The sequence below is a fragment of the Phyllobates terribilis genome, unplaced genomic scaffold (assembly GCF_046119375.1).
Source record: "Phyllobates terribilis strain yellow unplaced genomic scaffold, ASM4611937v1 Scaffold_2__4_contigs__length_985480577, whole genome shotgun sequence".
NCBI classification, from domain to species: Eukaryota; Metazoa; Chordata; class Amphibia; order Anura; family Dendrobatidae; genus Phyllobates; species Phyllobates terribilis.
Genome location: NW_027362762.1, coordinates 856,206,945 through 856,234,382, shown reverse-complemented (window position 1 = coordinate 856,234,382; position 27,438 = coordinate 856,206,945). Strand labels below are relative to the sequence as shown.

Sequence of the window (27,438 nt, the reverse complement as noted above, 5' to 3'; positions counted from 1 at the left end):
TGCAGGTGCAGGTGCTAGCGGGGGTCCTTGCTGGTCCTCATATCTGGCGGACCAGTCGTAGGTGGTGTTTCTGTAGCGCCCCGAGGGTTCGGCCGCTACAGGGGTATTGCACCTCAGACCAGAGGTGTGATATTCCACTCCCAGGTAAGGATGGAGTATGGACCAGGGCTCAGTTAGCTGCATACAGCACACACACCCCATTTCCGAGGGACAGCTCAACGGTGCTCCCACTAGACAGAAGTGCAGGCACGACCTACTATGTCCCTGCCTGGAGTGGGGAGGGGGGTGGAACACCCAGTGCTGTAGGGGCAGATAGGGGTTGGTTCCTGAGCGTAGGTAGGAGCCCATTGGTTGCTGGTCACCTGGGCTCATGGTCAGAGGGAGGTATAAAAGGTGGGCACCATCTTAGCTCTAGGAGAGAAGAGAAGTTCGTTCAGTCAGTGGAGAAGACAGGGAGTAGAGGCTCTGTAGGAGCTCTACTCCAGGAGGGCCTAGTGAGAGGCCGAGGAGGAGGTGAAGGGGAGCTGAGATTTTGGCTCATCTCAGCTCCAAGAGAACGGAACAGAAAGGAACAGGAAGGAACGGAAAGGGAGAAGAAGAGACAGAGAAACAGAAGGGCTCAGGAACAAGAAGGTGGAAGGGACCCTAAGAACCCACGAGAATCCAGGGTGAAGGGTCAGGCAGATTAAGGGTACCAGATCCCAAGTTGGTGGAGGAGAAACTACCCTCAGCCAAAGACCGGTCGTCGTGATCATCTATTGGTGCGACACCTCATCAAACCTGCTAGGAAGGCACCATATAGGACAGCGGAGGACGGGGCCCACGTTTAACCGCACAAGTCCGCGGCAGCTGGACAAAAGTGGGTCACTGGTGAGGCAGGCCAGAGAAAGGATTAAAGGGGGTCCTGTGCCATGCTCCTGAACTGCTTGGGAGTTGACCGAGCCCCACACCTGGTGGACGCAGCACGGCTCGGGCGGTCACTACCTGTACAGAAGTGACCCGGAACAAATGAACTGTGAGTAAAGACCCTGGACTGTAACTTGTTGTCTGTGTGCTCCTTCGCGCCTCCAGCACTACCGGTACTGGGACTCTCACCACCATCACTCCCACCATCCACTACACTGCCCTGGGGCCGCACTCTTCCCGTGGGGAGTGACACCATCCCAGCTGCATTCATCATCAGCCCCAGCGGACTGCCTTCCAGCGGCGGTTCCTAATAACCGCAATCCACGGGTGGCGTAGTCGGACATTATCTGAAGCACGAAGCAGACTACCATTGGTCTGACCACCCTGAGCCGCGGGACCGGGCCGCCACTACTACCCCCATCGTTCCCCTATCGCCCGGATCCGCGTGCCCCACGGCCCAGGTGGCGAGTCATTTCCATAGACCCACTCGGGTGCGGGGGCAGGTGGCTCCGGTAGGGGGCCCAGGAGCATATCGGCGGAGCAAGTGCCCGGGATCGGGGTTTAAGCCAGGGGGTCTGGGAGCCAGTCAGGGAAGTAGGTGCCCGGGACAGGAGATTCCGCCTGGAGACCGGGGAGCAGATTGGTAGAGCAGGCGCCCGGGGTTGGAGGTTCCGCCAGGGGGCCCAGGAGTAGGATGGTGGAGCAGGCGCCCGGGGATCGGAGGTTCCGCCAGGCAGCCCAGGAGCAGGCTAGCACTCTCAGCGCCCGGGAAAGGGAGTCTCTCCTTACCTGCTACCGCAGCCGCGCTTGTGCCGTCCTCTGCCTCCTGGCCCCGTTCAGGCTCCTCCGGGGCTGGGACGCTGCTGGTGGAGTGCAGCGCTGGCTGCTGCCTGATCATCAGCTTCTCCAGAAGCTCCTTTTTCCAGCCGGCAATGGCGTCCTGCTGGGCCTTCTCCATTCTCCGGCCCAGCTCCTGGATTTCAGCCTGGAGGAATTCGGTATCCTCCAGGGATAGCTCTGCCATGGCCTCCAAGGTGAGAGGACTTGCCACTTGCTGCAGACCACGGATGGGAGCTGGCTCCTGACTCTCCATCTTGCCCTCTGGGTGCGGTCTGTCTGGCTTCCTGGAGACTCCGCCCTGTTTCCCAGGTTTCTTCTCTCCTCCCCCTTTTCGGGGGCGGTTCCATGGCAACTTGCTGTCGGACACACCTTGGGGCGGCCCCCCCAACTTGATGGACACATCCAAACACATGGTCACTGTTGCTCGGGGCGGGCCTCGCTTTTGGCGCCATTCTGGAACCTGGCCCACGATGGGAGGCGGTTTCTTGTTGTCTTTTGGCTCGCAGATAATGGCGCCCGTTCTTCTGGGGCGGGCGCCAAATTCAGCATAAAACACAGTCTCTAGGCACACAATACCCGATGATAACGGGTGGGTTCATATCCTGTTTGTGACGCCAAAGATGACGCGCCCCCTGGGCCGTGGGGGTACTCCTTGCGGGGCCGGTCGTTGCTAGGGGAGATGTCACAGTGGCAGTGACCCGGTCCGTGACCCAGGGCGGTCAATCCAAAGGGGATTTATTTATAGGGGAATTAATAAAGTTTTATATATATATATATATAGTTCGTGACGCCACCTGTGGTATGTGGCTATATGGAGCTGCCGCTGCTGTGCAGAACCTCTGGAGCTAATGTTGGTGCAGCAGGGTTGGTTCAGCTCTCCACAGGCAGAGCTTAGCTCCAGGACATGTGGTAGATGTTATAGGTGATGCTGGGCGTTGTAGTGCAGGGGTGATGGCGCAGTTAATAATCACAGAGACAGTGGGGTGCAGTCCTCAGTGTCTTTACTCACGGTTGTTGCAGTCCAAGTTACAGGTACCAGTGTAACTTCCCTCGTCGTGCTGCGCTTACTCAGGGAGGGGTTCAGTCCACCCTCAGATATCTCCGGAGTACTTAGCGAGACCCCCTTCTGTGTGTTCTCTCTCTGGCCGTTTCCCTGCACCTCATACCAAGTGTCTCAATCCAGTACCCGCGGGCCTTGTCGGGCGACGTCTGTTCCGTTCCCTGGGTCCTCTATAGCTACCTTCTTGGTGAGACTGATATGGATTGTTAGGAGTATATTACCGCACCACCGATGGGGAGAGGTGCTCGAGTAGGGGCCTAACCCGTAATGTAGTAAATAACCTCGGCACTCAAGGTATATTAAATGTGAAAGTTTATTACAATCATGGTCCAATCCAAAAAAAACAGTAGACGTTTCGGCCAGTCAGTGGCCTTCATCAATACAATCTATAAGCATAAATGGACACCATAGATTATAATATGAAATTACAAAAATAAAGGAACAGATCAAAATTGCATAGTGATCATACGCCGGCATTGAGAACATGCATAAAACATAGCATAATAACAGTGAGGAAGCTTCAAAAGTGACATATACCAGGTGTGGATTGGAGTAAATCCAGAGAAACAGGCAAGTGTCACTGGGAGTACAGGTAAGTCCTGTGGGAGGATGTAAGTCAAAGTGAGTAACCAGAGCTCACAATACTAATAGGGGGTGCCGCATACTGTCCTATTGGGGTGTACCTGTGCGTCCTGGAAGTGGTCCTATGATTCCAACGCGGAGTCCACCGCTAGTTGTGGGAGGAGTGACCTCATGGGTTCGAAATTGCCGCTATTTATAAGCCCTAAGGTTGGGGAGGGCGTGATTGACGTCGCCAGTGAGGTGAGTGGAACGCACCCAGCAACGTTGCTGTATGTGTGTGCGTTCCACGGAGAACCGGAAGTGACATTTCCGGAAGTGACGTCACCGGATACGCGAAAACCGGAAGTCAAGTGCGTTCCACGTATAAGGACTTGCGTTCCACCAGGGAAAAGGAAGAGGAGGGGAGCTTGAGAAGCGATTTTTACAAAGCAGATATGTGGAGAACAAATCGCTTAGACAGGGTGCATTGTGCTTGGGTGGTCCTGTGTCCAGGTTGCAGGATGAGACATGTAGAGGTGACATCAGATGAATATACAAAGAATATGTTTATCTGAAACAAAGTACACAATCATTAGAAGAATATCAATAGTGTATCACATAAATAGTATAACCAATTATTATTATTATTATTATTTATTATTATAGCGCCATTTATTCCATGGCGCTTTACATGTGATAGGGATATACATAACAAAAGCAATCACTGTGTTTCAAATAAAGGATAATAGGTCGTAATCTCTGTTGAGGCCCCTGGGGGTAAGGGATTGTAATTCGTGTATCCAAAACGCCTCCCTCTGTTTGAGAAGGCGTACACGATCTCCGCCCCTACGCGGTGTTGAAACCTGCTCTAGTATTTGGAATTTTAGTTGTGAGATTTGATGACCTGCTGAGTGGAAATGGAATGGAATGGGTAATAACAGGTTCTTGCAGCGGATAGTTGATTTATGTTTAGAGATACAATCTCTAATCGGTTGCGTAACCTGTTATTACCCATGTGTGTGTGTGAGAGAGTGTGTGTGTGTGTGAGAGTGTGTGCGTGTGTGAGAGTGTGTGTGTGTGTGAGAGTGTGTGTGTGTGTGACAGTGTGTGTGAGTGAGTGATTGAGTGAGTGTGTGTGTGTGTGTGTGCAGGCAGATATCATTGTGTGATGTCTGTTTATATGTATTTTTGTGTTTCAAATGTGTTTATGCGTGTATGTATACGTCTGTATAAGTTTGTGTGTGCGTGACTGCGTGCGGCCTCCCGCTGTCTCTGGGGGGGCGCCGTGCGGCCTCCTGCTGTGTATAGATGGCGCCGTGCAGCCTCCTGCTGTATATAGATGGCTACGTGTGGCCTCCCGCTGTGTATAGATGGCGCCGTGCGGCCTCCCGCTGTGTATAGATGGCTACGTGCGGCCTCCCACTGTGTATAGATGGCTACGTGCGGCCTCCCGCTGTATATAGATGGCGCCGTGTGGCCTCCTGCTGTGTATAGATGGCTACGTGCGACCTCCCGCTGTATATAGATGGCTACGTGCAACCTCCTGCTGTGTATAGATGGTTATGTGCGGCCTCCCGCTGTGTATAGATGGCTATGTGCGGCCTCCCGCTGTGTATAGATGGCACCGTGTGGCCTCCTGCTGTGTATAGATGGCTATGTGAGGCCTCCCGCTGTGTATAGATGGCTACGTGCGGCCTCCCGCTGTGTATAGATGGCTACGTGCGGCCTCCCGCTGTATATAGATGGCTACGTGCGGCCTCCCGCTGTGTATAGTTGGCTACGTGCGGCCTCCCGCTGTATATGGATGGCACCGTGCGGCCTCCTGCTGTGTATAGATGGCTATGTGCGGCATCCCGCTGTATATAGATGGCTACATGCAGCCTCCTGCTGAGTATAGATGGCTACGTTCGGCCTCCCTCTGTGTATAGATGGCGCCGTGCGGCCTCCCGCTGTGTATAGATGGCTACGTGCGGCCTCCTGCTGTGTATAGATGGCTACGTGCAGCCTCCTGCTGTATATTGATGGCACCGTGCGGCCTCCCGCTGTGTATAGATGGCGCCGTGCGGCCTCCCGCTGTGTATAGATGGCGCCGTGCGGCCTCCCGCCTTGTATAGATGGCTACGTGTGCTCAATATTGAGTTATACAATTAATGTAAGGCTATGTGCCCACGATGCAGAAATGCTCCGGATTTTTTCCTGAGCGTTTCTGCATCTCCCTGGCAGAAAAAACGCATGCGGATTTTACATGCGTTTTTCCTGCCAGGGACAAGCGGAAGTGAAGCGTTCTTCACATGCATTTCCGCATGCGGGTTGACAAGCGCTTTCCAAGCGATTTTAGCATCACTTGGAAAGTGCTTGACAACTTGGTCACACGATTTAAATCCATGCAACCAGCATGGATTTATATAGTTTGACCGTAAAAGAATGGTAAAAAATAAAAAATAAATATATAATTACCTTCTGATGGCCTGCCGACGTCATCGGTCGTGTGACCCGTCACATGACTAAATGACGTCACGGCAGTACCTTTTCAGACCATCGCGAGCTGCCGGCAAGCCGGGACGCATCGGATAAAGACACCGGGGGCCTTCAGAAGGTAAATATAATATTTTTTTTTTATTTTATTCTTTTTTTACAGGTTCTAGGGTACGCAGGTCCGGAGGTGAGTCTCCTCTTCTCCACACCCGGGTACCATCCGCACATTGAAACGCATGTATTCCGCATGTACAGATGCAGTGATGCGGATTCCATGCGTTCCAATGCAAGTCAATGGCGGCGAAAATGTTGCGCTTCCGCAAAATAATTGGTAATACTGCGGATTTTTCCGCAATGATAATTCGCAGCGGAAATTTCCGCAGCATGTGCACAGCACATGCGGATTATCATTGGGGGACATGGCAGACCTTCTACCAAGAGTTTTTTAAGCGTTTCTGCAGCGGAATTGCCGCTGCGGAAACACTTAAAAAACGCATAGTGGGCACACAGCCTAAAAAATATTATTATAATTAATATTGTGCCAAATTAATTTCATGTGAACTATCACATGATCTATCACAGGGGATCATGTGACATGTGATACATCAGGTGTGTGTGTGGAGGGGGGGGGGGCAGCGCCTTCTAAACTGCCCGGGGCCCTTGCTACTCTTAATCCACCCCTGGCTCTGGGGGTATCATACTGTTTATAGGGGAGCTGTGGGCCCTCCATACTGTGTATAGGAGAGCTGTGAGCCCATCATACTGTGTATAGCGGAGCTGTGGGGTTATCATACTGTGTATAGGGAAGCTGTGGGCCCACCATTCTGTGTATAAGAGAGCTGTGAGCCCACCGTACTGTGTACAGAGGAGCAGTACATTGAGGACTCAGTGGACATTATTAAATATTCAGGGGGCACTTAAGAACCATTATTATTATAGGGACACTGAGAGTATTTTGGCCGTCAAAGGGGCAAAATGTGGACACTGTTTTCTAGGGCATTTGCACGCGCCATTAATATTTTCTATGGGGGCAATTTTCCCATCTAGAGAGCACAAAGGAGGCATTATTACTATGTTAGGAGCACAGTGTTGGGCATTATTATGTCGGGCACTAAGAGGAGCGCTGTTATTGTGTCAAGCAGCAGGTGCAGTAATAGAGACACATACAGCAGCAGTATTGGGGTATCTGCAGGTTGGGAATAGATAGGGACGGTGCTGAAAATGTGAGAAGTAAAATGTGTCTGTGTTGTAATCTATGGAGATGAGTCATGGCTGAAGAAGTTGTCATGTCGGTCTGGGCCAAATTGTCATGCTAGGTATGGGAAGAACCCAGCGTACGATGACGGGAAAAGGGGGGAAGCCCAGCCATTAGGGAAAGAGGGAGTGGAGACCCCTAAGCAGATCTAACAACACCCTGACTACCCTATCGTCACTAAATAGGCTCCGCACCTATCGCTGAGCAGGAACCCTTAGCCCTGGCTGACCTTAGAGCTAGACCCTAGGTAGGGAGGGGGAGGGGTGAGCACTAGTCAGCCCCACTGCAACTAAAGCAAACGAGGGAAACAGACAAGGGGATACACTCAGCTTTGAGAAGACACCAGAGTGATCACGACTACAATTCACAAAGGAACTCCAAGGAGAATCTAGCCGACTGCTAAAATTGCAGACCTGAACAGAGGTATTAATCACCAGCAACTCTCTGGAGAAAATGAGTGTATTTAAAGATCCAGCAAGGGTGTGTTAATTAGCAGCAGAATGTGGAGATCACCACTGGGTTCTAGAGAGGGAGGGATGATGAAAGGATCAAGAAGGTGTCTGCAAGGCCAAGCGCAGCGACCTTCTACAACCGGATCCAGCATGACTGTCTATCAAACCTGACACACCCGTGACACAAATGGAAAGAAAGTGAAAAATAAATGACTCCATCAGAAAGAACGTCATCTGTAAGTCACCATCTATAACTGTACTGTGATCACTTGTATGTTCTACAAGATTGGTCTATACCGCTATATGTCACCATATGGTGATGATATTAGTGTGCCACCATAGTTATAATCAAGGTTACCGATTAGGGGCCCACTCAGATTTCACCCCCCCCCACCCCCCCCCACTGAGCTGAATCCCTAGCTACACCTATGGTCAAATGTCATAAGTATGTACTCCCAGACTCTTCTGTTTCTCTGTGTCACGCCAGGTGTGAGTACAACACAGAGAGTCACGCCAGGTGTGAATGCAACACAGAGGGTAAAGGGGGAAGAGGTGACCTCCTAATCTGGACTAGCGTCACCCTGTCTCCCCCTAACGTCCCTATACAGCCTCCGCAGCTGTCGCCGATCACGTGCCTCGCCCTACTATCCCTGGCATAAGGCTATAGCTGGGGGTGGAAGGAGATGAGCACTAGTCAACCTCCGCTAGCACTCTAAAGACAAAAGGGGAAGACAACACAGGGGAATAACAACTTAGCTTTAGAAGAAACTCCAACAGTGCACACGGCCTCAAGACTCCAGAGAGGACGTGATGCTGCTTCAGCCAAGTTCCAAGTAGAAAAGAGTTCCAAGTGGAGATCTCCTGCAAACCACTGCAGGGCGACTGTCTGTCACCTCTGACACACCCGTGACATTCTGGGATGTGAAGTTACCTTTCAGTACCAGTAATTTCATGTCCATGATGCTGTGATCAGGGCTACAAAAATGTTTGGCCACAGGTAGATCTATTCTTTCTTCTTTTATTGCGTGGCGATGAGAATTCATTCTTGTTCTAAGTTTTTGCCCTGTCTCTCCTACATACATACCCCCAGCTGGCGATTTGGTACATATAATTAAGTACACTACATTAGTTGTGGTGCAGCTGAAAGTAACTGGGATCTTGTAGTCCTGATGTGAATTGGGGATCATCATCTTATCCGTTGTCATTATAAATGGTCAGGTTTTACACTTTTACTGATTGCAGGGAAAGGTTCCTGTTGTTGTTGGAGAGGAGAGGGAGCTTCTGATAATGATGCTTCTTAAGATTTGCCTGCTCCCTTAAACACAGAAGGAGGTCTGTAAATTTGAATTTTAATTGGACATCTTTTTGTAATAAAGGTTGTAATTTCCATTCAGCTCCCCTCAACACCTCCAGATTTGGATTGTAGGTGATTAGTAGAGGCACCCAGTTGCTTTTTTTAAAGTTTTGGTAAGTAGGAGATGATTACTTGATATTCTTGTGGCTCTTGCAATCTGGTTTTCAATTATTCTTGGTACAAAAATATATTTTTCCTTTAACAAATTCTCAATGAACTTAAGCAACTTTGTAAAGAAGATTGGGTCAAAATTCCTCTAGAACGATATGAGAGACTGATAAAATCATAGAGACACTGGTTACTTTGATAATAAGATGAATTTGGCACCATTACTCAGCACAGCAGTACTTTACACTAGCGCCGTTCTCTATACTCCATGTGTTCCCAGCACAGTTCACCTCTCTGGACACATGCCCTCACCTAATATAGGTTTGCTGGTGAACAACAGACTTCAGAAGGCCATAATAGGCCAAAATGTTAACCAATGGAAACAGGAAAAATCTGTACAATAAAAACTTTATTTTTTGCATCTATTTTGGAGTGCCAAATTCATCTTATTATTAAATTTGGAGTGGAACCCTATTTGAACACCCGTTATAGGAGTGCCGCATAGCCTCAACTACTGATTACTTAGAGTTATTGCTGCTAAAGGTGGTTCTACAAGCTATTGATACATGAGGTGCACTTAATTTTTCACTCATTGCTTCTGCATTTTTTGCCCAAATTTTGCTACATAATAAAACAGTGTAATTTGTCACACGTTGTTCTTCGTCTGAGGTTGAATTTCCTTAATTTTAAGACCTTCTAAAGCCAAATATTATTTTTTATTATGTCCTGATACATAAAACCAACGAATTCAAAGAGGGTGTACTTAGTTTTCTTCATGATTATATGTCCATAAATAATACAGCATTCAAGTTTTTTGGGTGCTGTGTGGTACCATCAACAGCAATATTGTGAATGAAAGCAGCAAAAAGAGTAAGGTAGTGTAGCCTGTTTGACATTATTATATATTACACGAACTCTTCTTGACTGAATTATGATTGATGGGCTATATTTGAGCGCTGTGATGAAAGTGCTGTGAATATCTACAGCTTTGTATCCTGTATTATGCCATATTTACACTGGTGTGAAATTTTACCCAGTGATAAGATTTGGAAGTATAGGGAACCTGCCAGATCCCCCTGCAGTATGAATTAGGAGCATCTTTGTTTTACTTCGATGCTTTCACACTGCGTTTTGGCACCCGTTCGTTGGTCCCTTCGGAGCTTACGTCTGAAGTTCCCACAAAATGGGATTCGGGCCTATACGCCTACTGCAGGCGGACACTCAGATGAAGTAGACTGTGTCTGGGTGGCCGTCTCCAGTAGGCATGAATACAGAGCACAAGTTCACTCTGTCGGCACCATTATAGTCTATATGGCCTTGTCGGCGCATACCCTGAATCCCATTTGGCGGGGGTTCGGACGAACGCCCCGACGTGACCAATGGTTGGGTGCCAGAACTCAGTGTGAAAGCACCCAAAGAAACACTGCAGCGTTTAAGAGAAAACATAGGGACCGATCCATCGAGGCTGGCATTTTGTACCACAGTTTTCCTGAACTGTGCGGTTCAATAAGATGCATCAAATTCATTAAGCGGAAAGCACCCCTTAATGAATCTTGTGCATTCTTCTACTGTTGGCCGCCACCGCCGACAACAGTATACAGACCCACGTTAGTGGGTTGACAGTTACGACACTGCCCCTCTGCCTCACACACCAATGTGAATTTCACGTCTGCTTCTTCAAGATGTAAAGAAACCGATTCAAAATTTCACTCCCTGAAAAAGCAGGTAGTCAACAAGCATTCAACAAGTCAACAAACCTCAATTCAAGAGACAACGTTCAGTCTCATATGGACAATGGCTTATGTCTCTTGACCTACTCAAAAATACGTCTGGCATAATTAAGAATATGCTGTGTCGTCACACCCCAGCAGATGAAATCTGTGTTAGGTCGCTGTAATGCCGATCAATTCTGTACCTTTGTTTTTTTCTAATCCATTATTCCATTCCCAAGAAATCCCTTTTCCAATTTTTATGCAACTGAGGCGGAGGTACAGGAGTCTTGGCTCTCCAGACTCTCTCCCTCCTTCACCGGTCACCGCCGTCCTCTGGTTACTGAATGATATGTCACTCTTGTGTTAGTGACGTGAGCACCGTCATTCCCTGGAGCCATGATCAATAGTCCGGCTCTCAAACCATCATCAGGACTTGACTGCTCATTCACCGCCCCGGGGAATAACGGCAACTGTGCGAGATCACCAGTGGTGGGGAGGTCATTCAGCCAGCAGCGGGCGGGGAAAGAAGGGGAAGACCTAAGAGCTATAAGTGCATGGCCAGGCCCCCGGCACTTGTGGCTCTTTCCGATAAAAATTGGAAAAGCGATAACTCAGAATGGAATAAAGGATTGAAAAATAAACGAAGGTACAGAATTAATCTGCATTACAGCAACGCAGATTAGGTCAGTAGGGGGCACTAAAACCTGATGACAGGTTCCCTTTAAGTATTACACCGCCTTTCCTCATAGTATGTGGTGAAGTGACCCATCGGGCAGTAAATTTATGGCATTTTATGCATGTTGACAGACGGATACATGTGCCACCACGTTTACTATATCCTCCCCACAACCAAAGTTTTATGAGTCTGTAAGTAACTGCAGTGTGACAGAGGCCAGACTGGTACAGCAATAGCTATGCCAGGGCTATCTTATCTGTAGCATTTGCCAGGCTTGTTAAGAAATATTTGAAGAGACAATATAGCCAGTCATAGAGGAAGAAGCCCTACTCCTCCCATTGTTGTACATTTCCCCTCCTCACCCCATCATTCTGCCTTTCAGCTGTTGGGTGTTGAGTTATTTTGCTTGAATGTTGATAGCAGCAGCTGTTACTGCAGCAGAAGCCTCCTGCAACACACTCACCAGAGGAGAGGAGAGGAGAGCAGGCAGCTCAGCACTGGACAGAGGGAGTGCAGGAGCCACACACAGGGGAGAGGAGCTCTCAGCCCCCAGGATATCACCCCAGGACCTACAATCAGTGATATACTAGGTGCCTTATCATCAGAAGCTGTCATCCTCCCTGCCTGATCAAGGTAAGATAGATGTCATTTACTTGTGCCAGGTTGTGCTGTGCCATCATGTCATAATGTGTGGCAGCAGCATCCCAGGATGTGTTGTAGGAGTGTAACCGTCATCATCAATTCATTTTTTTCCTTCCTAAACTCTTTTTTTTAATCCAAATACAATGAATTAGTTTTTTTTCTCAGTTTTCTCTGCCTCATTGGTCACAGGACCTGATAGGGAATGCTTATGGCTATATTTGGAAAGTGACCTCTTCTCTGCTGCAGTCAGGCTCCTTCTTTAGCTGCTGCAACATTCTTCACTACAAAATCTCAGTTTATGGCATTAAAAGCACATCCATCTACCCGAAGCTCCATCATTTATGTCTTTTACTATACAACTGGATATTTGTTTCAATGTGTAAAGTTTGTGCCCCCCTATTCCTTACTTTCATATCACTAAGTCAAGAAACACAGCAATAGCTGATTCTCTTTCCATAAAAAGAAGGGGACTTATCATTGACTTATCGACTGTTCTTAAAATGAGGTATGTACATGTCGGTGACTGTCGTACTTTAAAAGCAGCCATCTTGTCCTGTCAATGACACATGCACTCCGGTGGGGGCAGGTTGGAAATGTAAGTAATTCCATTTCCTGACGTGCACAATGCGGACTGGGTTTTGATGTGATTTGCCCAGGTCGGCAGTATGTAGGAAATTCATCCTTGACGTAGGTACTTGTACTGTAATCAGGTTGAGTGCTCGGCTTACAGAAATTATAGACTGCAATAAACAGGATAGTAAAACTGTGAGCATGAAGGATATCGGTGTTTCAGGAAGACATAAATTACATAAAAAATAGCAAATATAATGTTTTTAAGGTCTGAATGTGTTCATGAGACCTGCGGTTATAATTATGGGCATATATTTTAGCATAAAAGTGCCCACAATGATGGACTCATACTGTTCAAGTTGACAATTTACAGTGCTGGAAAATCTGCTATAAAGGCCAATAGGGATTAAACTGCTATAAGGCGGCAGAAGTATCTCAGTGCCCAGGACAGAGGTGCTGTGCTCAACATTAGGGCAGGTGCACTAGACCATTAATTCTCTCATCCGATTTTGATCAGAGTTTGATTATAGTGTGATCCTGATTCTCTCTGATGAGTTGAAGAGTGAAAAGAAAATGTCTCCATCTTCTCTATGCTATCAGTCCGACATCCATGTACTCGTAGACTTGTATGGCCGAGTGTGATTCAAATATGAGATCAAACTTGGGCATGCAGCGATTTTTTCCTCGGACAGTGCCTGTTTGAGATCAAAATCAAACACGTGCACGGCCCCATAGACTAACATTGATCCAAGTGCAATCCAATGGTTTGTCGGATCGCAAGCGGCCCAAAAATCCGCTCGTCTGCTCTTATTGTATCACAGGCAATACATTTAGGAACAACAAGGGGCACCATGTTTGCCCAGGATGGTGTGGTTGCTTTAGATCATCATTTGGTAAATGTATAAAGATATAATTTAAGGAATATATTATTATAACTTCCTCTGTATACACTGACTTAAATGTTTTCTGTACAGGAATTGGTGTACATGTTCAGGGACACAATTTGCTTAATTTTTCTAGCACTTTTTTTAAAGCGGTCCTCCACCTTTTAAAGGAGTTTTACTGCAGCAGACATTTAGATACAGGAAATTCCTAGAAGATAAGAGAATAAAGCAAAAAGCCGATGCACTTTACAGAGTGGAGCAGACCTTGATACAATGCCACTACAGACCAGACGCTTTCTAGGAATTACTGTGTAAGAAATGTAATATCGCCCCTAACACTTAGGACTGTTTTGCAATTCACTGAGAGATGGAGAAAAAAAGAAAAATGGGATCTTGGTGCAGACATTGTTCCAGATCCAGTGATATCACTGGTAGTTACTTCCAAAAATGTATGTTTATCAACAGACAAGTTTGGTGAGTAATTGACAATAAATAAAAATAAATAAATAAAATCACTGTTATAAGATAAAGTTATGAAAAGAGGCTCCTGGTTATGTCTCTGAATTAGCACACTGTCGCAACACGTTTTGTGCTTAACATGATTATTTCTTTTCAAAGTCTAGCAAAAAGGAAGTAATCGTTTCAAGTACGAACTGCATTGTGACTATGTGCTAATTCAGACATAAGTAACCATAGATTCCTTTTATGCTTTCTCCTATGGCACTGATTACATTTTTTTTATTTAATCTTCATAGTGATTGTGTCTTACACAACAAAATAACTAAACATACACTATCTGAACAAAAATATTGGGACATCATTGAATTCACGTTTTTAATTCAGTCCCATTGCCACACATGTATGAAGCCCAGCCCCGCTCCATGCCGTCTACCTTTACAAACATTTGTGAAAGAATGGCTCATCCTAAAGAGCTCAATAATATCAGTGTGGCCCTGTAATAAGATGTCACCGGTGTAACAAGTCAGTATTTTACAACATATAATTTCTTTCTTTATGAAAGCCTTACATCACCAAGCACAATGCCAAGCATCAGATGGAGTGGTATAAAGCACAGCACGACTGGGCTCTGAAACAGTGGAAACATGTTCTATTGTGTGATAAATGGCGCTTCTGTATCTGGAATCTGATGGATGAGACTGGGTGTACATCGTGTGACATGTAAAGTTGGTTATATGAGGGTTAATGCTATAGGGTTGTTTTTCAGGTGTTGGCCTTGGCCCCTTAGTTAAGGGAAATCTTATCAAAATATTTTGCACAATTGTATACTACCAGATTGGAGATTATGAGCTCAGCCCTCTTATCCAACATCAGTGTCTGACCTCATAAGTGTTCTTCTGCGTGATTGGGCAACAATTCCTACAAACACACTCCAAAATCTTGCAGAAAGTCTTCCCAGAAGAGTGGAAGCTGTTATAACTAGAAAGTGGTGACCTACTTCATATTAATGCCTATGGATTTACAATGGGAGGTCATAAAATCTCCAGAAGGTGGTTATGTGTAGTTGTCCCAATGGAGCTAACTCCTTCTGACATCACTGGATCTGGAACAGCAGCGGCAGCAAGACCCCATTTTTTTTCTTTTTTTCTACAATTATTCTCTACCCGGCCAGAATGACAACAATGCCAAGGAGAGGCAAGGTCAGCAGTTTCACTGATAGTTTGCTTCCATTAGACTTGTGCTTGATAGCACGACTTTTCCCGGTGAGAGTGATTCCTTCTCTTGTTTTCATGCTTTCTTTGAGGATACCACACATGAGGCACTGTCTCTTCTTCTTTCGTTTATAAGTTGCTTTTTAGTTATTATGGTATTGAGATACTTGTTTATATTTTCAAGATCCTTATATTTTTTTTATCTATCTTGACTAATATATACAGTGGGGAAAATGAATATTTGATACACTGCTCATTTTGCAAGTTTTACTACCTACAAAGAATGGAGAGGTCTGTCATTTCTATCGTAGGTACACTTCAACTGTGAGAGACAGAATGTAAAAATAAAAACCAGAAAATCACATTACATGGTTTTAAATACTTATTTCATGCAATATGTAACATCCCTGGCGGCGTGCTGGCATGGCTTACCATCTCCCACCATGCAAGACCACCAACTTACCTACCAGTCCAGGCTGTGCACTATACTCCTCTACTTGCTGTGTGCATGTCTCTTGTCTGCTGGCTTAGGGCGGCGGCGCTGGTACTTCCTGATTCTTAAAGTTACAGTGTGCACAGTCCTAATGCGTCCCCAGCCTATTGCTGTGAGTCACTGGATACTTAAACCTCCTCCACCCAGTGGGAGGTGCCTGAGCAACACTTTCTTACAGTGTGTTTTGTGCAACTGTGAGTTGCCAGGTCCTGTTCTGAATCTAGTCTGTTTCCGCCACCCTGGGGGCTGAGTACCCAGGCCCGTTACCTGTATCTGTGTCTTCTAGTCTGTTTCCGCCACCCTGGGGGCTGAGTACCCAGGCCCGTTACCTGTATCTGTGACTTCTAGTCTGTTTCCGCCACTCTGGGGGCTGAGTACCCAGGCCCGTTACCTGTATCTGTGACTTCTAGTCTGTTTCCGCCACCCTGGGGGCTGAGTACCCAGGCCCGTTACCTGTATCTGTGACTTCTAGTCTGTTTCCGCCACTCTGGGGGCTGAGTACCCAGGCCCGTTACCTGTATCTGTGACTTCTAGTCTGTTTCCGCCACCCTGGGGGCTGAGTACCCAGGCCCGTTACCTGTATCTGTGACTTATAGTCTATTTCGCCATCTTGGGGGCTGAATGCCCAGGCTCGTTCCTGTATCTCGTTCCTGTGTCAGTTCCTGTCTGAACTGTGTCCTAGCCCATTACCTGTTTGTCTCTATGTCCGATCCTTCCCTTTTACTGCAGTGTCAGAACCAGTACCTAACTCCTACTCATTGTCTCTGTACTTCTGTTTGTGAGTTTTGTGTCCACTCGCTACTTCATAGCAAGTACCTGGTGTGTATCTGGTTCTGCTTGTCCTGTTTCCCTGCCTCCGTATCTACCTCCTGTGTTCTAGTTATCTTCCTGTGTTTCCCTGTCCCTGTCTGTTCCATGTGAACAGAGCCCTGTCCTGTCTGTCTGCTCCTGCAGGTATTGCTCTGCCCCGCTTCCCCTCCGCACCTGCAGCTTTGCTCTGCTCTCCTCCGCTTCCCCTCGACACCTGCGGCTCTTCTCTGCTCTGCTCCACTTGCCCTCCGCACCTGTGGCTCTGCTCTGCCCTGCTCTGCTTGCCCACTGCACCTGCAGCTCTGCTCTGCTCTGCCCTGGACCGCTTGCCCTCTGCATCTGCAGCTCTGCTCTGCCCTGCTCCACTTGCCCTCCGCACCTGTGGCTCTGCTCTGCCCTGCTCGACTTGCCCTCCGCACCTGCGGCTCTGCTCTGCCCTGCTCGGCTTGCCCTCCGCACCTGTGGCTCTGCTCTGCTCCACTTGCCCTTTGCACCTGATGCTCTGCTCTGCCCTGCTTGCCCTCTGCACCTGTGGCTCTGCTCTGCTCTGCCCTGCTCCTCTTGCCCTCTGCATCTGCAGCTCTGCTCTGCCCTGCTCCACTTGCCCTCCGCACCTGTGGCTCTGCTCTGCCCTGCTCCGCTTGCCCTTCGCACCTGCGGCTCTGCTCTGCTCTGCCCTGCTTCGCTTGCCCTGTGCACCTGCAGCTTTGCCCTGCTCCGCTTGCCCTCCGCACCTGCGGCTCTGCTCTGCCCTGCTCTGCTTGCCCTCCGCACCTGCGGCTCTGCTCTGCCCTGCTCCGCTTGCCCTCCGCACCTGTGGCTTTGCTCTGCCCTGCTCCACTTGCCCTCCACACCTGTGGCTCTGCTCTACCCTGCTCTGCTTCCCCTCCGCACCTGCTGCTCTGCCCTGCTCTGCTTCCCTTTCGCACCTGCGACTCTGCTCTGCCCTGCTCCACTTGCCCTCCGCACCTGCAGTTCTGCTCTGCCCTGCTTGTCCTCCGCACCTGTGGCTCTGCTCTGCCCTGCTCCGCTTGCCCTCCTCACCTGCGGCTCTGCTCTGCCTTGCTCCGCTTCCCCTCCGCACATGCGGCTCTGTTCCTGTATCCCAGTCTGTACTGGTACCTATCCAGCCTGTTTACCTACCTGCTTGTACCCGCCTGTCTGCATACCAGCCGTGCCTGCCTGTACCCGCCTGTCTGCATACCAGCTGTGCCTGCCAGTACCCACCTGTCTGCATACCAGCCAAACCTGCCCGTTCCTGCATTCCCCGGTGTGGGTCAACACCTGTGACCGGGGTCTCACCTGGAGTAGCATCTGGGCCACCTCCCACGTCCCTCCTCGGACCACGGAGTCGGTTAAGCCGCCGTGCGTCCGTGGTCGGATCTGGCGAGGTCCCTAGTCATGCCCCTCCAGGCACTCCTCGGTTCGTGGCCCAGTGGGACCACTAACCTCGCTTACGCCAAACAGTCCGGGCGTGAGCGTAACACAATAAAATGCAATTTAATTATTTGATCACCTACCAACCAGCAAGAATTTCTGGCTCTCACAGACCTGTTAGTTTTTCTTAAGAAGTCCTCCTAATCTGCACTTATTACCTGTATTAATTGCATCTGTTTGAACTTGTTACTTCTATAAAAGACAACTGTCCACACACTGAATCACACTCCAACCTTTCCACCATGGCCAAGACCAAAGAGTTGTCTAAGGACATCAGGAACAAAATTGTAGACCTGCACAAGGCTGGGATGGGCTACAGAACAATAGGCAAGCAGCTTGATGAGAAGGCAACAACTGTTGGCACAATTATTAGAAAATGGAAGAAACACAAGATGACTGTCAATCGTCCTCAGTCTGGGGCTCCATGCAAGATCTCGCCTCGTGGAGTAAGGATGATTCTGAGAAGGTCAGGAATCAGCCCAGAACTACACGGGAGGACCTAGTCAATGACCTGAAGAGAGCTGGGACCACAGTCTCAAACATTACCGTTAGTAACACACTATGCCGTCATGGATTAAAATCCTGCAGGGCACGCAAGGTCCCTCTGCTCATGCCAGCACATATCTAGGCCCATTTGAAGTTTGCCAATGACCATCTGGATGATCCAGAGGAGGCATGAGAGAAGGTCATGAGATGAGACCAAAGTAGAACTTTTTGGTATCAACTCTACTCTCTGTGCTTGGAGGAAAAAGAAGGATGAGTACAACCCCAAGAACACCGTCCCAACCGAGAAGCATGGTGGGGGAAATATCATACTTTGGGGGTGGTTTTCTGCAAAAAGGACAGGACGACTGCACCATATTGAAGGGAGGATGGATGGTGTCATGTATTGTAAGATTTTGGCCAACAACCTCCTTCCCTCAATAAGAGCATTGAAGATAGGTCATGGCTGGGTTTTCCAGCATGACAATGACGCAAAACACACAGTCAGGGGACAACTAAGGAGTGGCTCCATAAGAAGCATTTCAAGGTCCTGGAGTGTCCTAGCCAGTCTCCAGACCTGAACCCAATAGAAAATCTTTGGAGGGAGCTGAAACGCAATGTTGCCCAGTGACAGCCCCAAAATCTGAAAAATCTGGAGAAGATCTGTATGGAGGATGGGCCAAAATCCCTGCTGCAATGTGTGCAAACTTGGTCAAGAACTACAGGAAACGTCTGACCTCTGTAATTGCAAACAAAGATTTTGGACCAAATATTAAGTTCTGTTTTTCTATTGTATCAAATACTTATTTCATGTAATAAAATGCAAATTAATTATGTAAAAATCATACAATGTGATTTTCTGGTTTTTAATTTTAGATTCTGTCTCTCTCAGTTGAAGTGTACCTATGATAAAAATTATAGACCTCTCCATTCTTTGTAGATGGGAAACTTGCGAAATCGGCAGTGTGTCAAATACTTATTCTCCCCACTGTAAATGTGTTTTACATTTTTTTATGTTTTATACACACATATTTACATTCAGATTGTAGTAAGTAGAAATGAGCGAATCTTTTGGAAAAAATACACGTGGGAGAGGAAGAGAGAGGAAAGAGAGAGGGAACCCCGCTGACATAAGAACTTACACCCTATAAGAGAAAGAGAGAACCTGTTACACGTCTCTCCTGGGTCTGGGCTCTGCTCCCTACACTGAAGTCCGCTAAACTTTCATGTGCACCACGTCAGGCTTTTCAAGTAGCTCATCTTGCTCCCATGTGTTGATCTTCCTAGGCCTATATAAGACCTCCCAAGGCACACACCTATGTATTGGTATTTTAGTTTGTCTGTGAACAGTTCCTGTCCCCAGTCTTCAGGACGTTTCCTGGCTGCCTGTGGTTTCCAGTCCCTGAGTTACCTGTCTGTGGCTTTCAGGGCCACTGCTAACTGTCTAGAATCTCCAGGAGGCCTCCTATCTGCCTCGTATCCATAGTAGTCAGACTTTCTAGTTATGCCAGAGTTCTTTCTGTTCCTGGTATTCTAGGACCTCTGCTGCATGTCTCCTGGCGGTTTCCAGGACATCCCCTAGCTGCCTGCATCTTCCATGATATTTAGACTTTCTTGTTACTCCGGAGTTTTGCCTGCAAGTTGTCTACCTGTGGCTTCCAATCCTTCGCTCTCCTGTCTGCTTGTGGCCCTGAGTAACTCTGCAACCTATCTGTGGTTTCCAAAACATCTCATGGCTGCTTGCAACTTCCAGTCCTTCAGCCTACTGCTTGCCTGCAGACTTCAGTAATTCTGCAAGCTGTCTGTGGTCTTCAGCACATCTCCTGGCTGCCTGCGGCTTCCAGTCCCCCAGATAACTGTGTCCCATGTGGCTTGCCTGTCTGCTGCACCGATGCCCTTAGCCTATGTGCCCACCCAGACCTTGTGCTGCACAAACTGTGCTCTACTTGGATCTGTGATGGCCCAGGTACTGACCAGCATTGTGCAAGGTATGATAATCCGCTAGATTTCATAGCTGCAGGGCATTATGGGGATTCCCACACGGCAAAGCTAAAATACATTAGCCTGGTCTGTGATGCTTCAGCAGTGAACCACAATTTTTTTTTGTGAACCATGAATCGAATCTCAAAGTGTTTGAATTTACATGAAACCATGAATTTTAGGAAATTCGGCTCTATCCTTTCTGGATCAATCTGCTCTTCTCTAGTAATAAGGTCAATCAAAATGTAAAAATAATCTCATAAACACAACCAATGTTTCGCTGCAAATTGTTTGCTCTATCTGGTGAAACCTGTAAATATTGTATACCAGGTATCAGCAATCTACTGTATGTCACTTCAACTATTTTGAAACTACAACTTCTGTCATTCCCTGACAGGTGTCCATCAGTGTATGTTGGGAGTTGTAGTTTCCCAACATCTGGAGTGCCGCAGGAGGTTGCTGATCCCTGCTTTAACCTGTATTTCAAAAAAGTTGTAATTTTCCCTGATAAAATCTTCATCCCAAATGAATCAACATTTTATAAACACTCTGGGGAACAATGGAAATGATTCCCTAGATACCTACGTACTGATCGTGCTATAACACATACAACCTGTGCTGGAGGGACCTTGTGACGCTCAATGAAATGTCACACTACTTACTCCCAGGTGTCATCATATGTCATAATATTATGGTCTGGATTAACTACAGTAAATGATCCATTGACATGGCAGAGCACAGTATAAAGCACTTTACTTGTAACTTTATACCTAGTTAATGGATCACGGGAACGTATGTGTCCCCATGTTGCCAAATGTGGTGTGCTATTCCATCTGACAAGTACATGCACTACTGAGTTAAGCATATTGTTGAATCAAATTCTTTCAATGCTATACTTTTTATATATATTTTTTTTCTGAATGGGGAAAAATAGTCTTTTCTGCAGATGTAGCATTCGTTAACGTGACAAATAATGCTTTACCTGCTGTGATGCAGGAAAATTTATTTTGCCATCAAACCACTGGTGGACGCAGACAGAAAAGGGCCCTGTGCAAGAACAATATATGGGCCCTTTACAGTCCAATTGCTCATCATAATGCACAATTACACCTGTTTTGGAAGTGGCAATGGGTCCCCCTTTACCACTACGGGTTACACCAATGATATTCCAGCCCCTGCATCAAACACAGCACAAGCCATTAAATGTATTGCTGCATTCACACAGATGGTCGTCATTGCCAGATTACTGATTGCTGATATTGCATGCACTAAATTTATTGGCCATTTTGCCTGGTATTGTAATTGAAATGCATTCAGGGAGGAGATAGCAGAAGCATGGCATTGATCAGTGTTTATGTGAGTACCCCCTTCTTTAATAAATCACCTCAAAGTACCTCCAAGACTACAATCATACACTATGCTGCACCTATCAAAGAGAGAGCAAAAAGCAGTGTAAGTACCCCCTAGATTCGTGGCTTGGGGCACGGATTGGTTTAGATGCCATGTAGAGCAGAGCAGTTTTCTAATGTGCATTCTTCATGATCTGTCTAATAATGGAGAATATTTTCTTCCATCTACATCTATTTTTAATTGGTATTTTCCATTGATTTCATTACGCAGCAACTTTTATAAATATGTCTCAGTGTTTCCATGAAAAATACTGTACACTGTAATGTATATAAGAAGACGAGCTCAGATTAATTTTCTTCAGTTTAGGAAAATGTTCATGTTAGGAGGAGCAAAGTCATTTATTACAGTCATTAAATGTTCAGATTCCAATGTTCTGCCTGTCGCCTTCACATACTCATGAAACGCCTCAGTGAATACTGTTACTGTTATGGCGTATAATAGCTCGTACAACAGATTATACATTAGTTGTCTACTGTACAAAATCTGTCCCCAGCATCAGAATGTCTCCACTCTATTAATTGTCCAAAAAAGAGATGTAACCAGCCGCCCTCACAGGTGGGATGCACGTTCAATTACCTAGGAACCCACTTGGAAATTTCAGGCAAAGGAGAAGAAAGACAGCGTCCACTTCCAGGGTGATAGTTAAATCAAGTAATGCTTTTATTCAGCCATGTATAGCATTACGACGTTTCGACTCCAGAGAGTCCATACTTGATAAAGACTCTCTGGAGTCGAAACGTTGTAATGCTTTACATGGCTGAATAAAAGGATTACTTGATTTAACTATCACCCTGGAAGTGGATGTTGTCTTTCTCCTCCTCCACTCTATTAATTGTCACTCTGATGTTAGTCCCTGTTTATAATGCATCTTGTAACGGGGTCCTGTGCTGGTACTCTGCACCAGCCTATGCTGCAATAGAGTCCATGGTGGGGCAGGACGCAGGTGTAGTATTGTGCAATTGTCCGGTCCGTCTGTGTACTTGACTGATCAGACAGTGATGGTTTCTGGCTGGTTGTCCAATGAGGATTTTTTTGGCACTCTTCACACTACTTGGACAACCCCTTCTTATTCTCACCTCCTGTATTGACGCCGTTCCAGCGGTGTTGGCGCCCGCATTCCCGGGGCTCCCGTGTGGTTGTTGTGACCCATGACCCTGTTGCCCAGTCAGCGCTGGCGTCACTGTCTTCACCTTCAGACATATCGAACATAAAGAGGAAGTCCAGGCTGCAGCTGATCTCTGATTTCCTCTTCATGTTCAATTCGACTGGAGACGGAGACAATGACGTCAGTGCTGATTGAGCGCTGGGGTCACGTCACAACAACCACACGGCTGCCCCGGGACCTCTAGTACCGACACCGCTGGAACAGCGCCAGCACGAGAGGGGAGTATAAGCATTTTTATTTTATCGGGGCCAAGCGTGGGGTATCACAAGAAGTTGTCTAAGTAGTGGACAACTTCTTTAAATCTATACTCAGTCATGTCCGTGCGAGGTATTAGTTTATATATTGCTACTTTTGTATTCTGCTTCTTGATTTTCCCCCCTATTTGCCAACATACTTGTTGCTGACCTCTGGACTTCTCTTTTGTCTGCCATTCTGAGATTTGTTGTTCTTGGCTTGCTCCTGTCCTGCTTCCTGGCTCTTCCACTTATTCAACATCTAAATGCCTGACTTTCTTGTATAACCTGGGCCAACCTATGACCACATCTTATTCATCAGCTGTAAAGAACCAGTCAGTGACTTCTCCAGGATTTGTAACCCAGGGACTGCTTCCAATCTAAAGAGAAGTCCAAACCCCTGTGTACGGGTTAAAGCGATATCAAGCGCTCCTTTGTACTTATTCCCAGCTGAAGCAAGTGACACCATTGACTTTAAAGGGGACCGTCACTTGCCACAAATCTGTATTCTTTAACCTAGTGAAGCTAGAGTTGTTTTTCTTTTGTCCGTACACCTCTACATTTCGAGATATGTACCCCTCCTCCCTGTACATGAATCATATATATGTATCCAAGTAGGCGTGGTCCTCAACTCTTCTCTGTGGTAATCTTCTTGAGAACCACACCTAGTTGACTAAAAGACTAGATTTACATGCAGGAAAGATCGGGTCATATTTCAGGGATGGAGAGGTGCAAGTAAAAAAAAATGACTCCAGATTCATAAGAGTAGCGGCATTTACACCTTTAACAAAATTACATATTTATTAGAGATGAGCCGATCATTCCGCCGAGGATGGAGTTTGAGTCGAATTTCCTGAAATTTACAGTTTCACGCGAATTGGAAAACTTTTAGATTTGATATGAGGTTCGCAAAAAAAAGAGACCTTGCCCAGCATCATTTTCCATACTGCTGGAGTATCTGAGGACCATGTATTTTTGCGTGGCCGTGAATGCTTCCACATAATGCACTGCAGCTATGACATCTAGTAGATTATCATATGTTGTACAGTGGTGGTCAGTACCTGGATACTGTAAGTCTCTCTCTCTCATGTAAAGTGTAAGTTCTTGGTCAGCTTGGTCCCCTCTTGCTCTCACCAAGGTTCTCGCAAATGTATTTGCTGCAAATCAAAATTTTGGGGAAAATTTGGCAAAGCCAGCAAATTCGAATATCAAAAGATCTGCTGGTCTCTAATATTTATGGCCTTTAGCTAGTTCTTTTTAATGAATATGGCTGGATTCTGTCAAGGAGTCTGTATTTTTAACAGCAGAAATAAATGCTACAGATTATGTTATTCTTATTGCCTTAAATACTGGAAATGGCGATAGAAACACTACTAGAGGCTCTGAGCACAAATGTGAACTAAGCTAATAATACTAATTTTCTTGATTTTCTTAGACTGTTGATTGGGGCTGTTTATTTCCACAAGCCCTGTAGATATGATGATTATTCATTGAGCTAACCGAATCTCAAATGGGCAAGCCTAAGGCTATGTGCCCACGATGCAGGAATGAAGCAGAAATTTCCTGAACATTTCTGCCTCTCATTGGCAGAAAAAACGCATGCAGATTTTACATGTGTTTTTTCTGCCAGGGATAAGCGTTTTACAAGCGTTTTTGCATGCATTTCTACATGCATTTTTTCAAGTGCTTTTCCAAGCTATTTTGAGCATCACTTGGAAAAGATAGTAAAAAAAAAGAATTAAAACGTAAAAATAAAAAAAACATTATACTTACCTCTCCGGGGGCCCCCGGTCTCCTCTCCGGTGGCTTCCTCTGTTCTCGACGTCCCGCGGTGTTCAGAAAGGACCTGCGCTGACGTCATTTAGTCAGCTGACAGGTCACGCGACGACCGTCGTCAGCAGTCGCGTGACCATGACATGACTAAATGACGTCAGCGCAGGTCCTTTCAGAACACCGCGGGATGCCGATGACAGAGGAAGCCACCGGAGAGGAGACCGGGGGCCCCCAGAGAGGTAAGTATAATGTTTTTTTTTATTTTATACATTTTATTCTTTTTTTAACTAATGGTACCCGGGTTTGGAGGAGAGTCTCCTCTTCTCCAGACCTGGGTGCCATACGTGCATTGAACCGCATAACATCCACATGCATATGGATGTTATGTGGGTCAATGCAAGTCAATGGTGGTGATTTCACCGCGATTATGCACAAGAAATGGTAGTGCTGCGGATTTTTTCCACAATGATAATCCGCAGCGGAAATTTCCGCAGCATGTGCACAGCACATGCGGATTATCATTGGAAAACATGGCAGACAACTTAACATGCATTTTTAATGCGTTTTCGCGGTGGAAATGGCGCCGAAGAAGCGCATTAAATCCGTATCGTGGGCACACAGCCTAAATTGGAGTGTTTGAGGCTTTGTTCACACTGGCATCAAGAGTTCTGTTTTTTTATAGCAGATATGATAGAAATCACAGAATCTATTGAGTTGTAGTCAGTATAGGTTTGTGTATTTTACTAGGTAGTATACAGTATAGACCAAAAGTTTGGACACACCTTCTCATTTAAAAATTTTTCTATATTTTCATGACTATGAAAATTGTACATTCACACTGAAGGCATCAAAACTATGAATTAACACATGTGGAATTATATAGTTAACAAAAAAGTGTGAAACAACTGAAAATATGTCTTATATTCTAGGTTCTTCAAAGTAGCCACCTTTTGCTTTGATGACTGCTTTGCACACTCTTGGCATTCTCTTGATGAGCTTCAAGAGGTAGTCACCAGAAATGGTCTTCCAACAATCTTGAAGGAGTTCCCAGAGATGCTTAGCACTTGTTGGCCCTTTTGCCTTCACTCTGCGGTCCAGCTCACCCAAACCATCTCGATTGGGTTCAGGTCTGGTGACTGTGGAGGCCAGGTCATCTGGCGTAGCACCCCATCACTCTCCTTCTTGGTCAAATAGCCCTTACATAGCCTGGAGGTGTGTTTGGGGTCATTGTCCTGTTGAAAAATAAATGATGGTCCAACTAAACGCAAACCGGATGGAATAGCATTCCGCTGCAAGATGCTGTGGTAGCCATGCTGGTTCAGTATGCCTTCAATTTTGAATAAATCCCCAACAGTGTCACCAGCAAAGCACCCCCACACCATCACACCTCCTCCTCCATGCTTCACGGTGGGAGGAACCAGGCATGTAGAGTCCATCCGTTCACCTTTTCTGCGTCGCACAAAGACACGGTGGTTGGAACCAAAGATCTCAAATTTGGACTCATCAGACCAAAGCACAGATTTCCACTGGTCTAATGTCCATTCCTTGTGTTCTTTAGCCCAAACGTGTCTCTTCTGCTTGTTGCCTGTCCTTAGCAGTGGTTTGCTAGCAGCTATTTTACCATGAAGGCCTGCTGCACAAATCTCCTCTTAACAGTTGTTGAAGAGATGTGTCTGCTGCTAGAACTCTGTGTGGCATTGACCTGGTCTCTAATCTGAGCTGCTGTTAACCTGCGATTTCTGAGGCTGGTGACTCGGATAAACTCATCCTCAGAAGCAGAGGTGACTATAGGTCTTCCTTTCCTGGGGCGGTCCTCATGTGAGCCAGTTTCTTTGTAGCGCGTGATGGTTTTTGCAACTGCACTTGGGGACACTTTCAAAGTTTTCCCAATTTTTTGGACCAACTGACCTTCATTTCTTAAAGTAATGATGGCCACTAGTTTTTCTTTACTTAGCTGCTTTTTTCTTGCCATAATACAAATTCTATCAGTCTATTCAGTAGGACTATCAGATGTGTATCCACTAGACTTCTGCACAACACAACTGATGGTCCCAACCCCATTTATAAGGCAAGAAATCCCACTTATTAAACCTGACAGGGCACACCTGTCAAGTGAAAACCATTTCCGGTGACTACCTCTTGAAGCTCATCAAGAGAATGCCAAGAGTGTGCAAAGCAGTCATCAAAGCCAAAGGTGGCTACTTTGAAGAACCTAGAATATAAGACATATTTTCAGTTGTTTCACACTTTTTTGTTAAGTATATAATTCCACATGTGTTAATTCATAGTTTTGATGCCTTCAGTGTGAATGTACAATTTTCATAGTCATGAAAATTCAGAAAAATCTTTAAATGAGAAGGTGTGTCCAAACTTTTGGTCTGTACTGTATGTAAGCATGTTATGTTGCTGTAGCTGTGTGTTTTACTAGATAGTATATGTAAGCATGTTATGTTTCTGTTGCTGTGTATTTTACTAGATAGTATATGGAA

At 46.4% G+C, this 27,438-nt stretch overlaps 1 protein-coding gene across 2 annotated transcripts in view; it reads left to right on the top strand.

Moving 5' to 3' along the window:
- The first annotated feature begins 11,529 nt into the window (after window positions 1–11,529).
- Window positions 11,530–27,438, top strand: part of CORO6 (coronin 6) — a 152,997-nt gene continuing 137,088 nt past the window's right edge. The window contains exon 1 of one of the 2 annotated variants that reach the window (XM_073667964.1): window positions 11,530–12,032. The gene's annotated coding sequence lies outside the window, so the exon portion shown is untranslated. The remainder of the gene's footprint in view (window positions 12,033–27,438) is intronic. The other variant, XM_073667963.1, reaches the window with a different exon arrangement.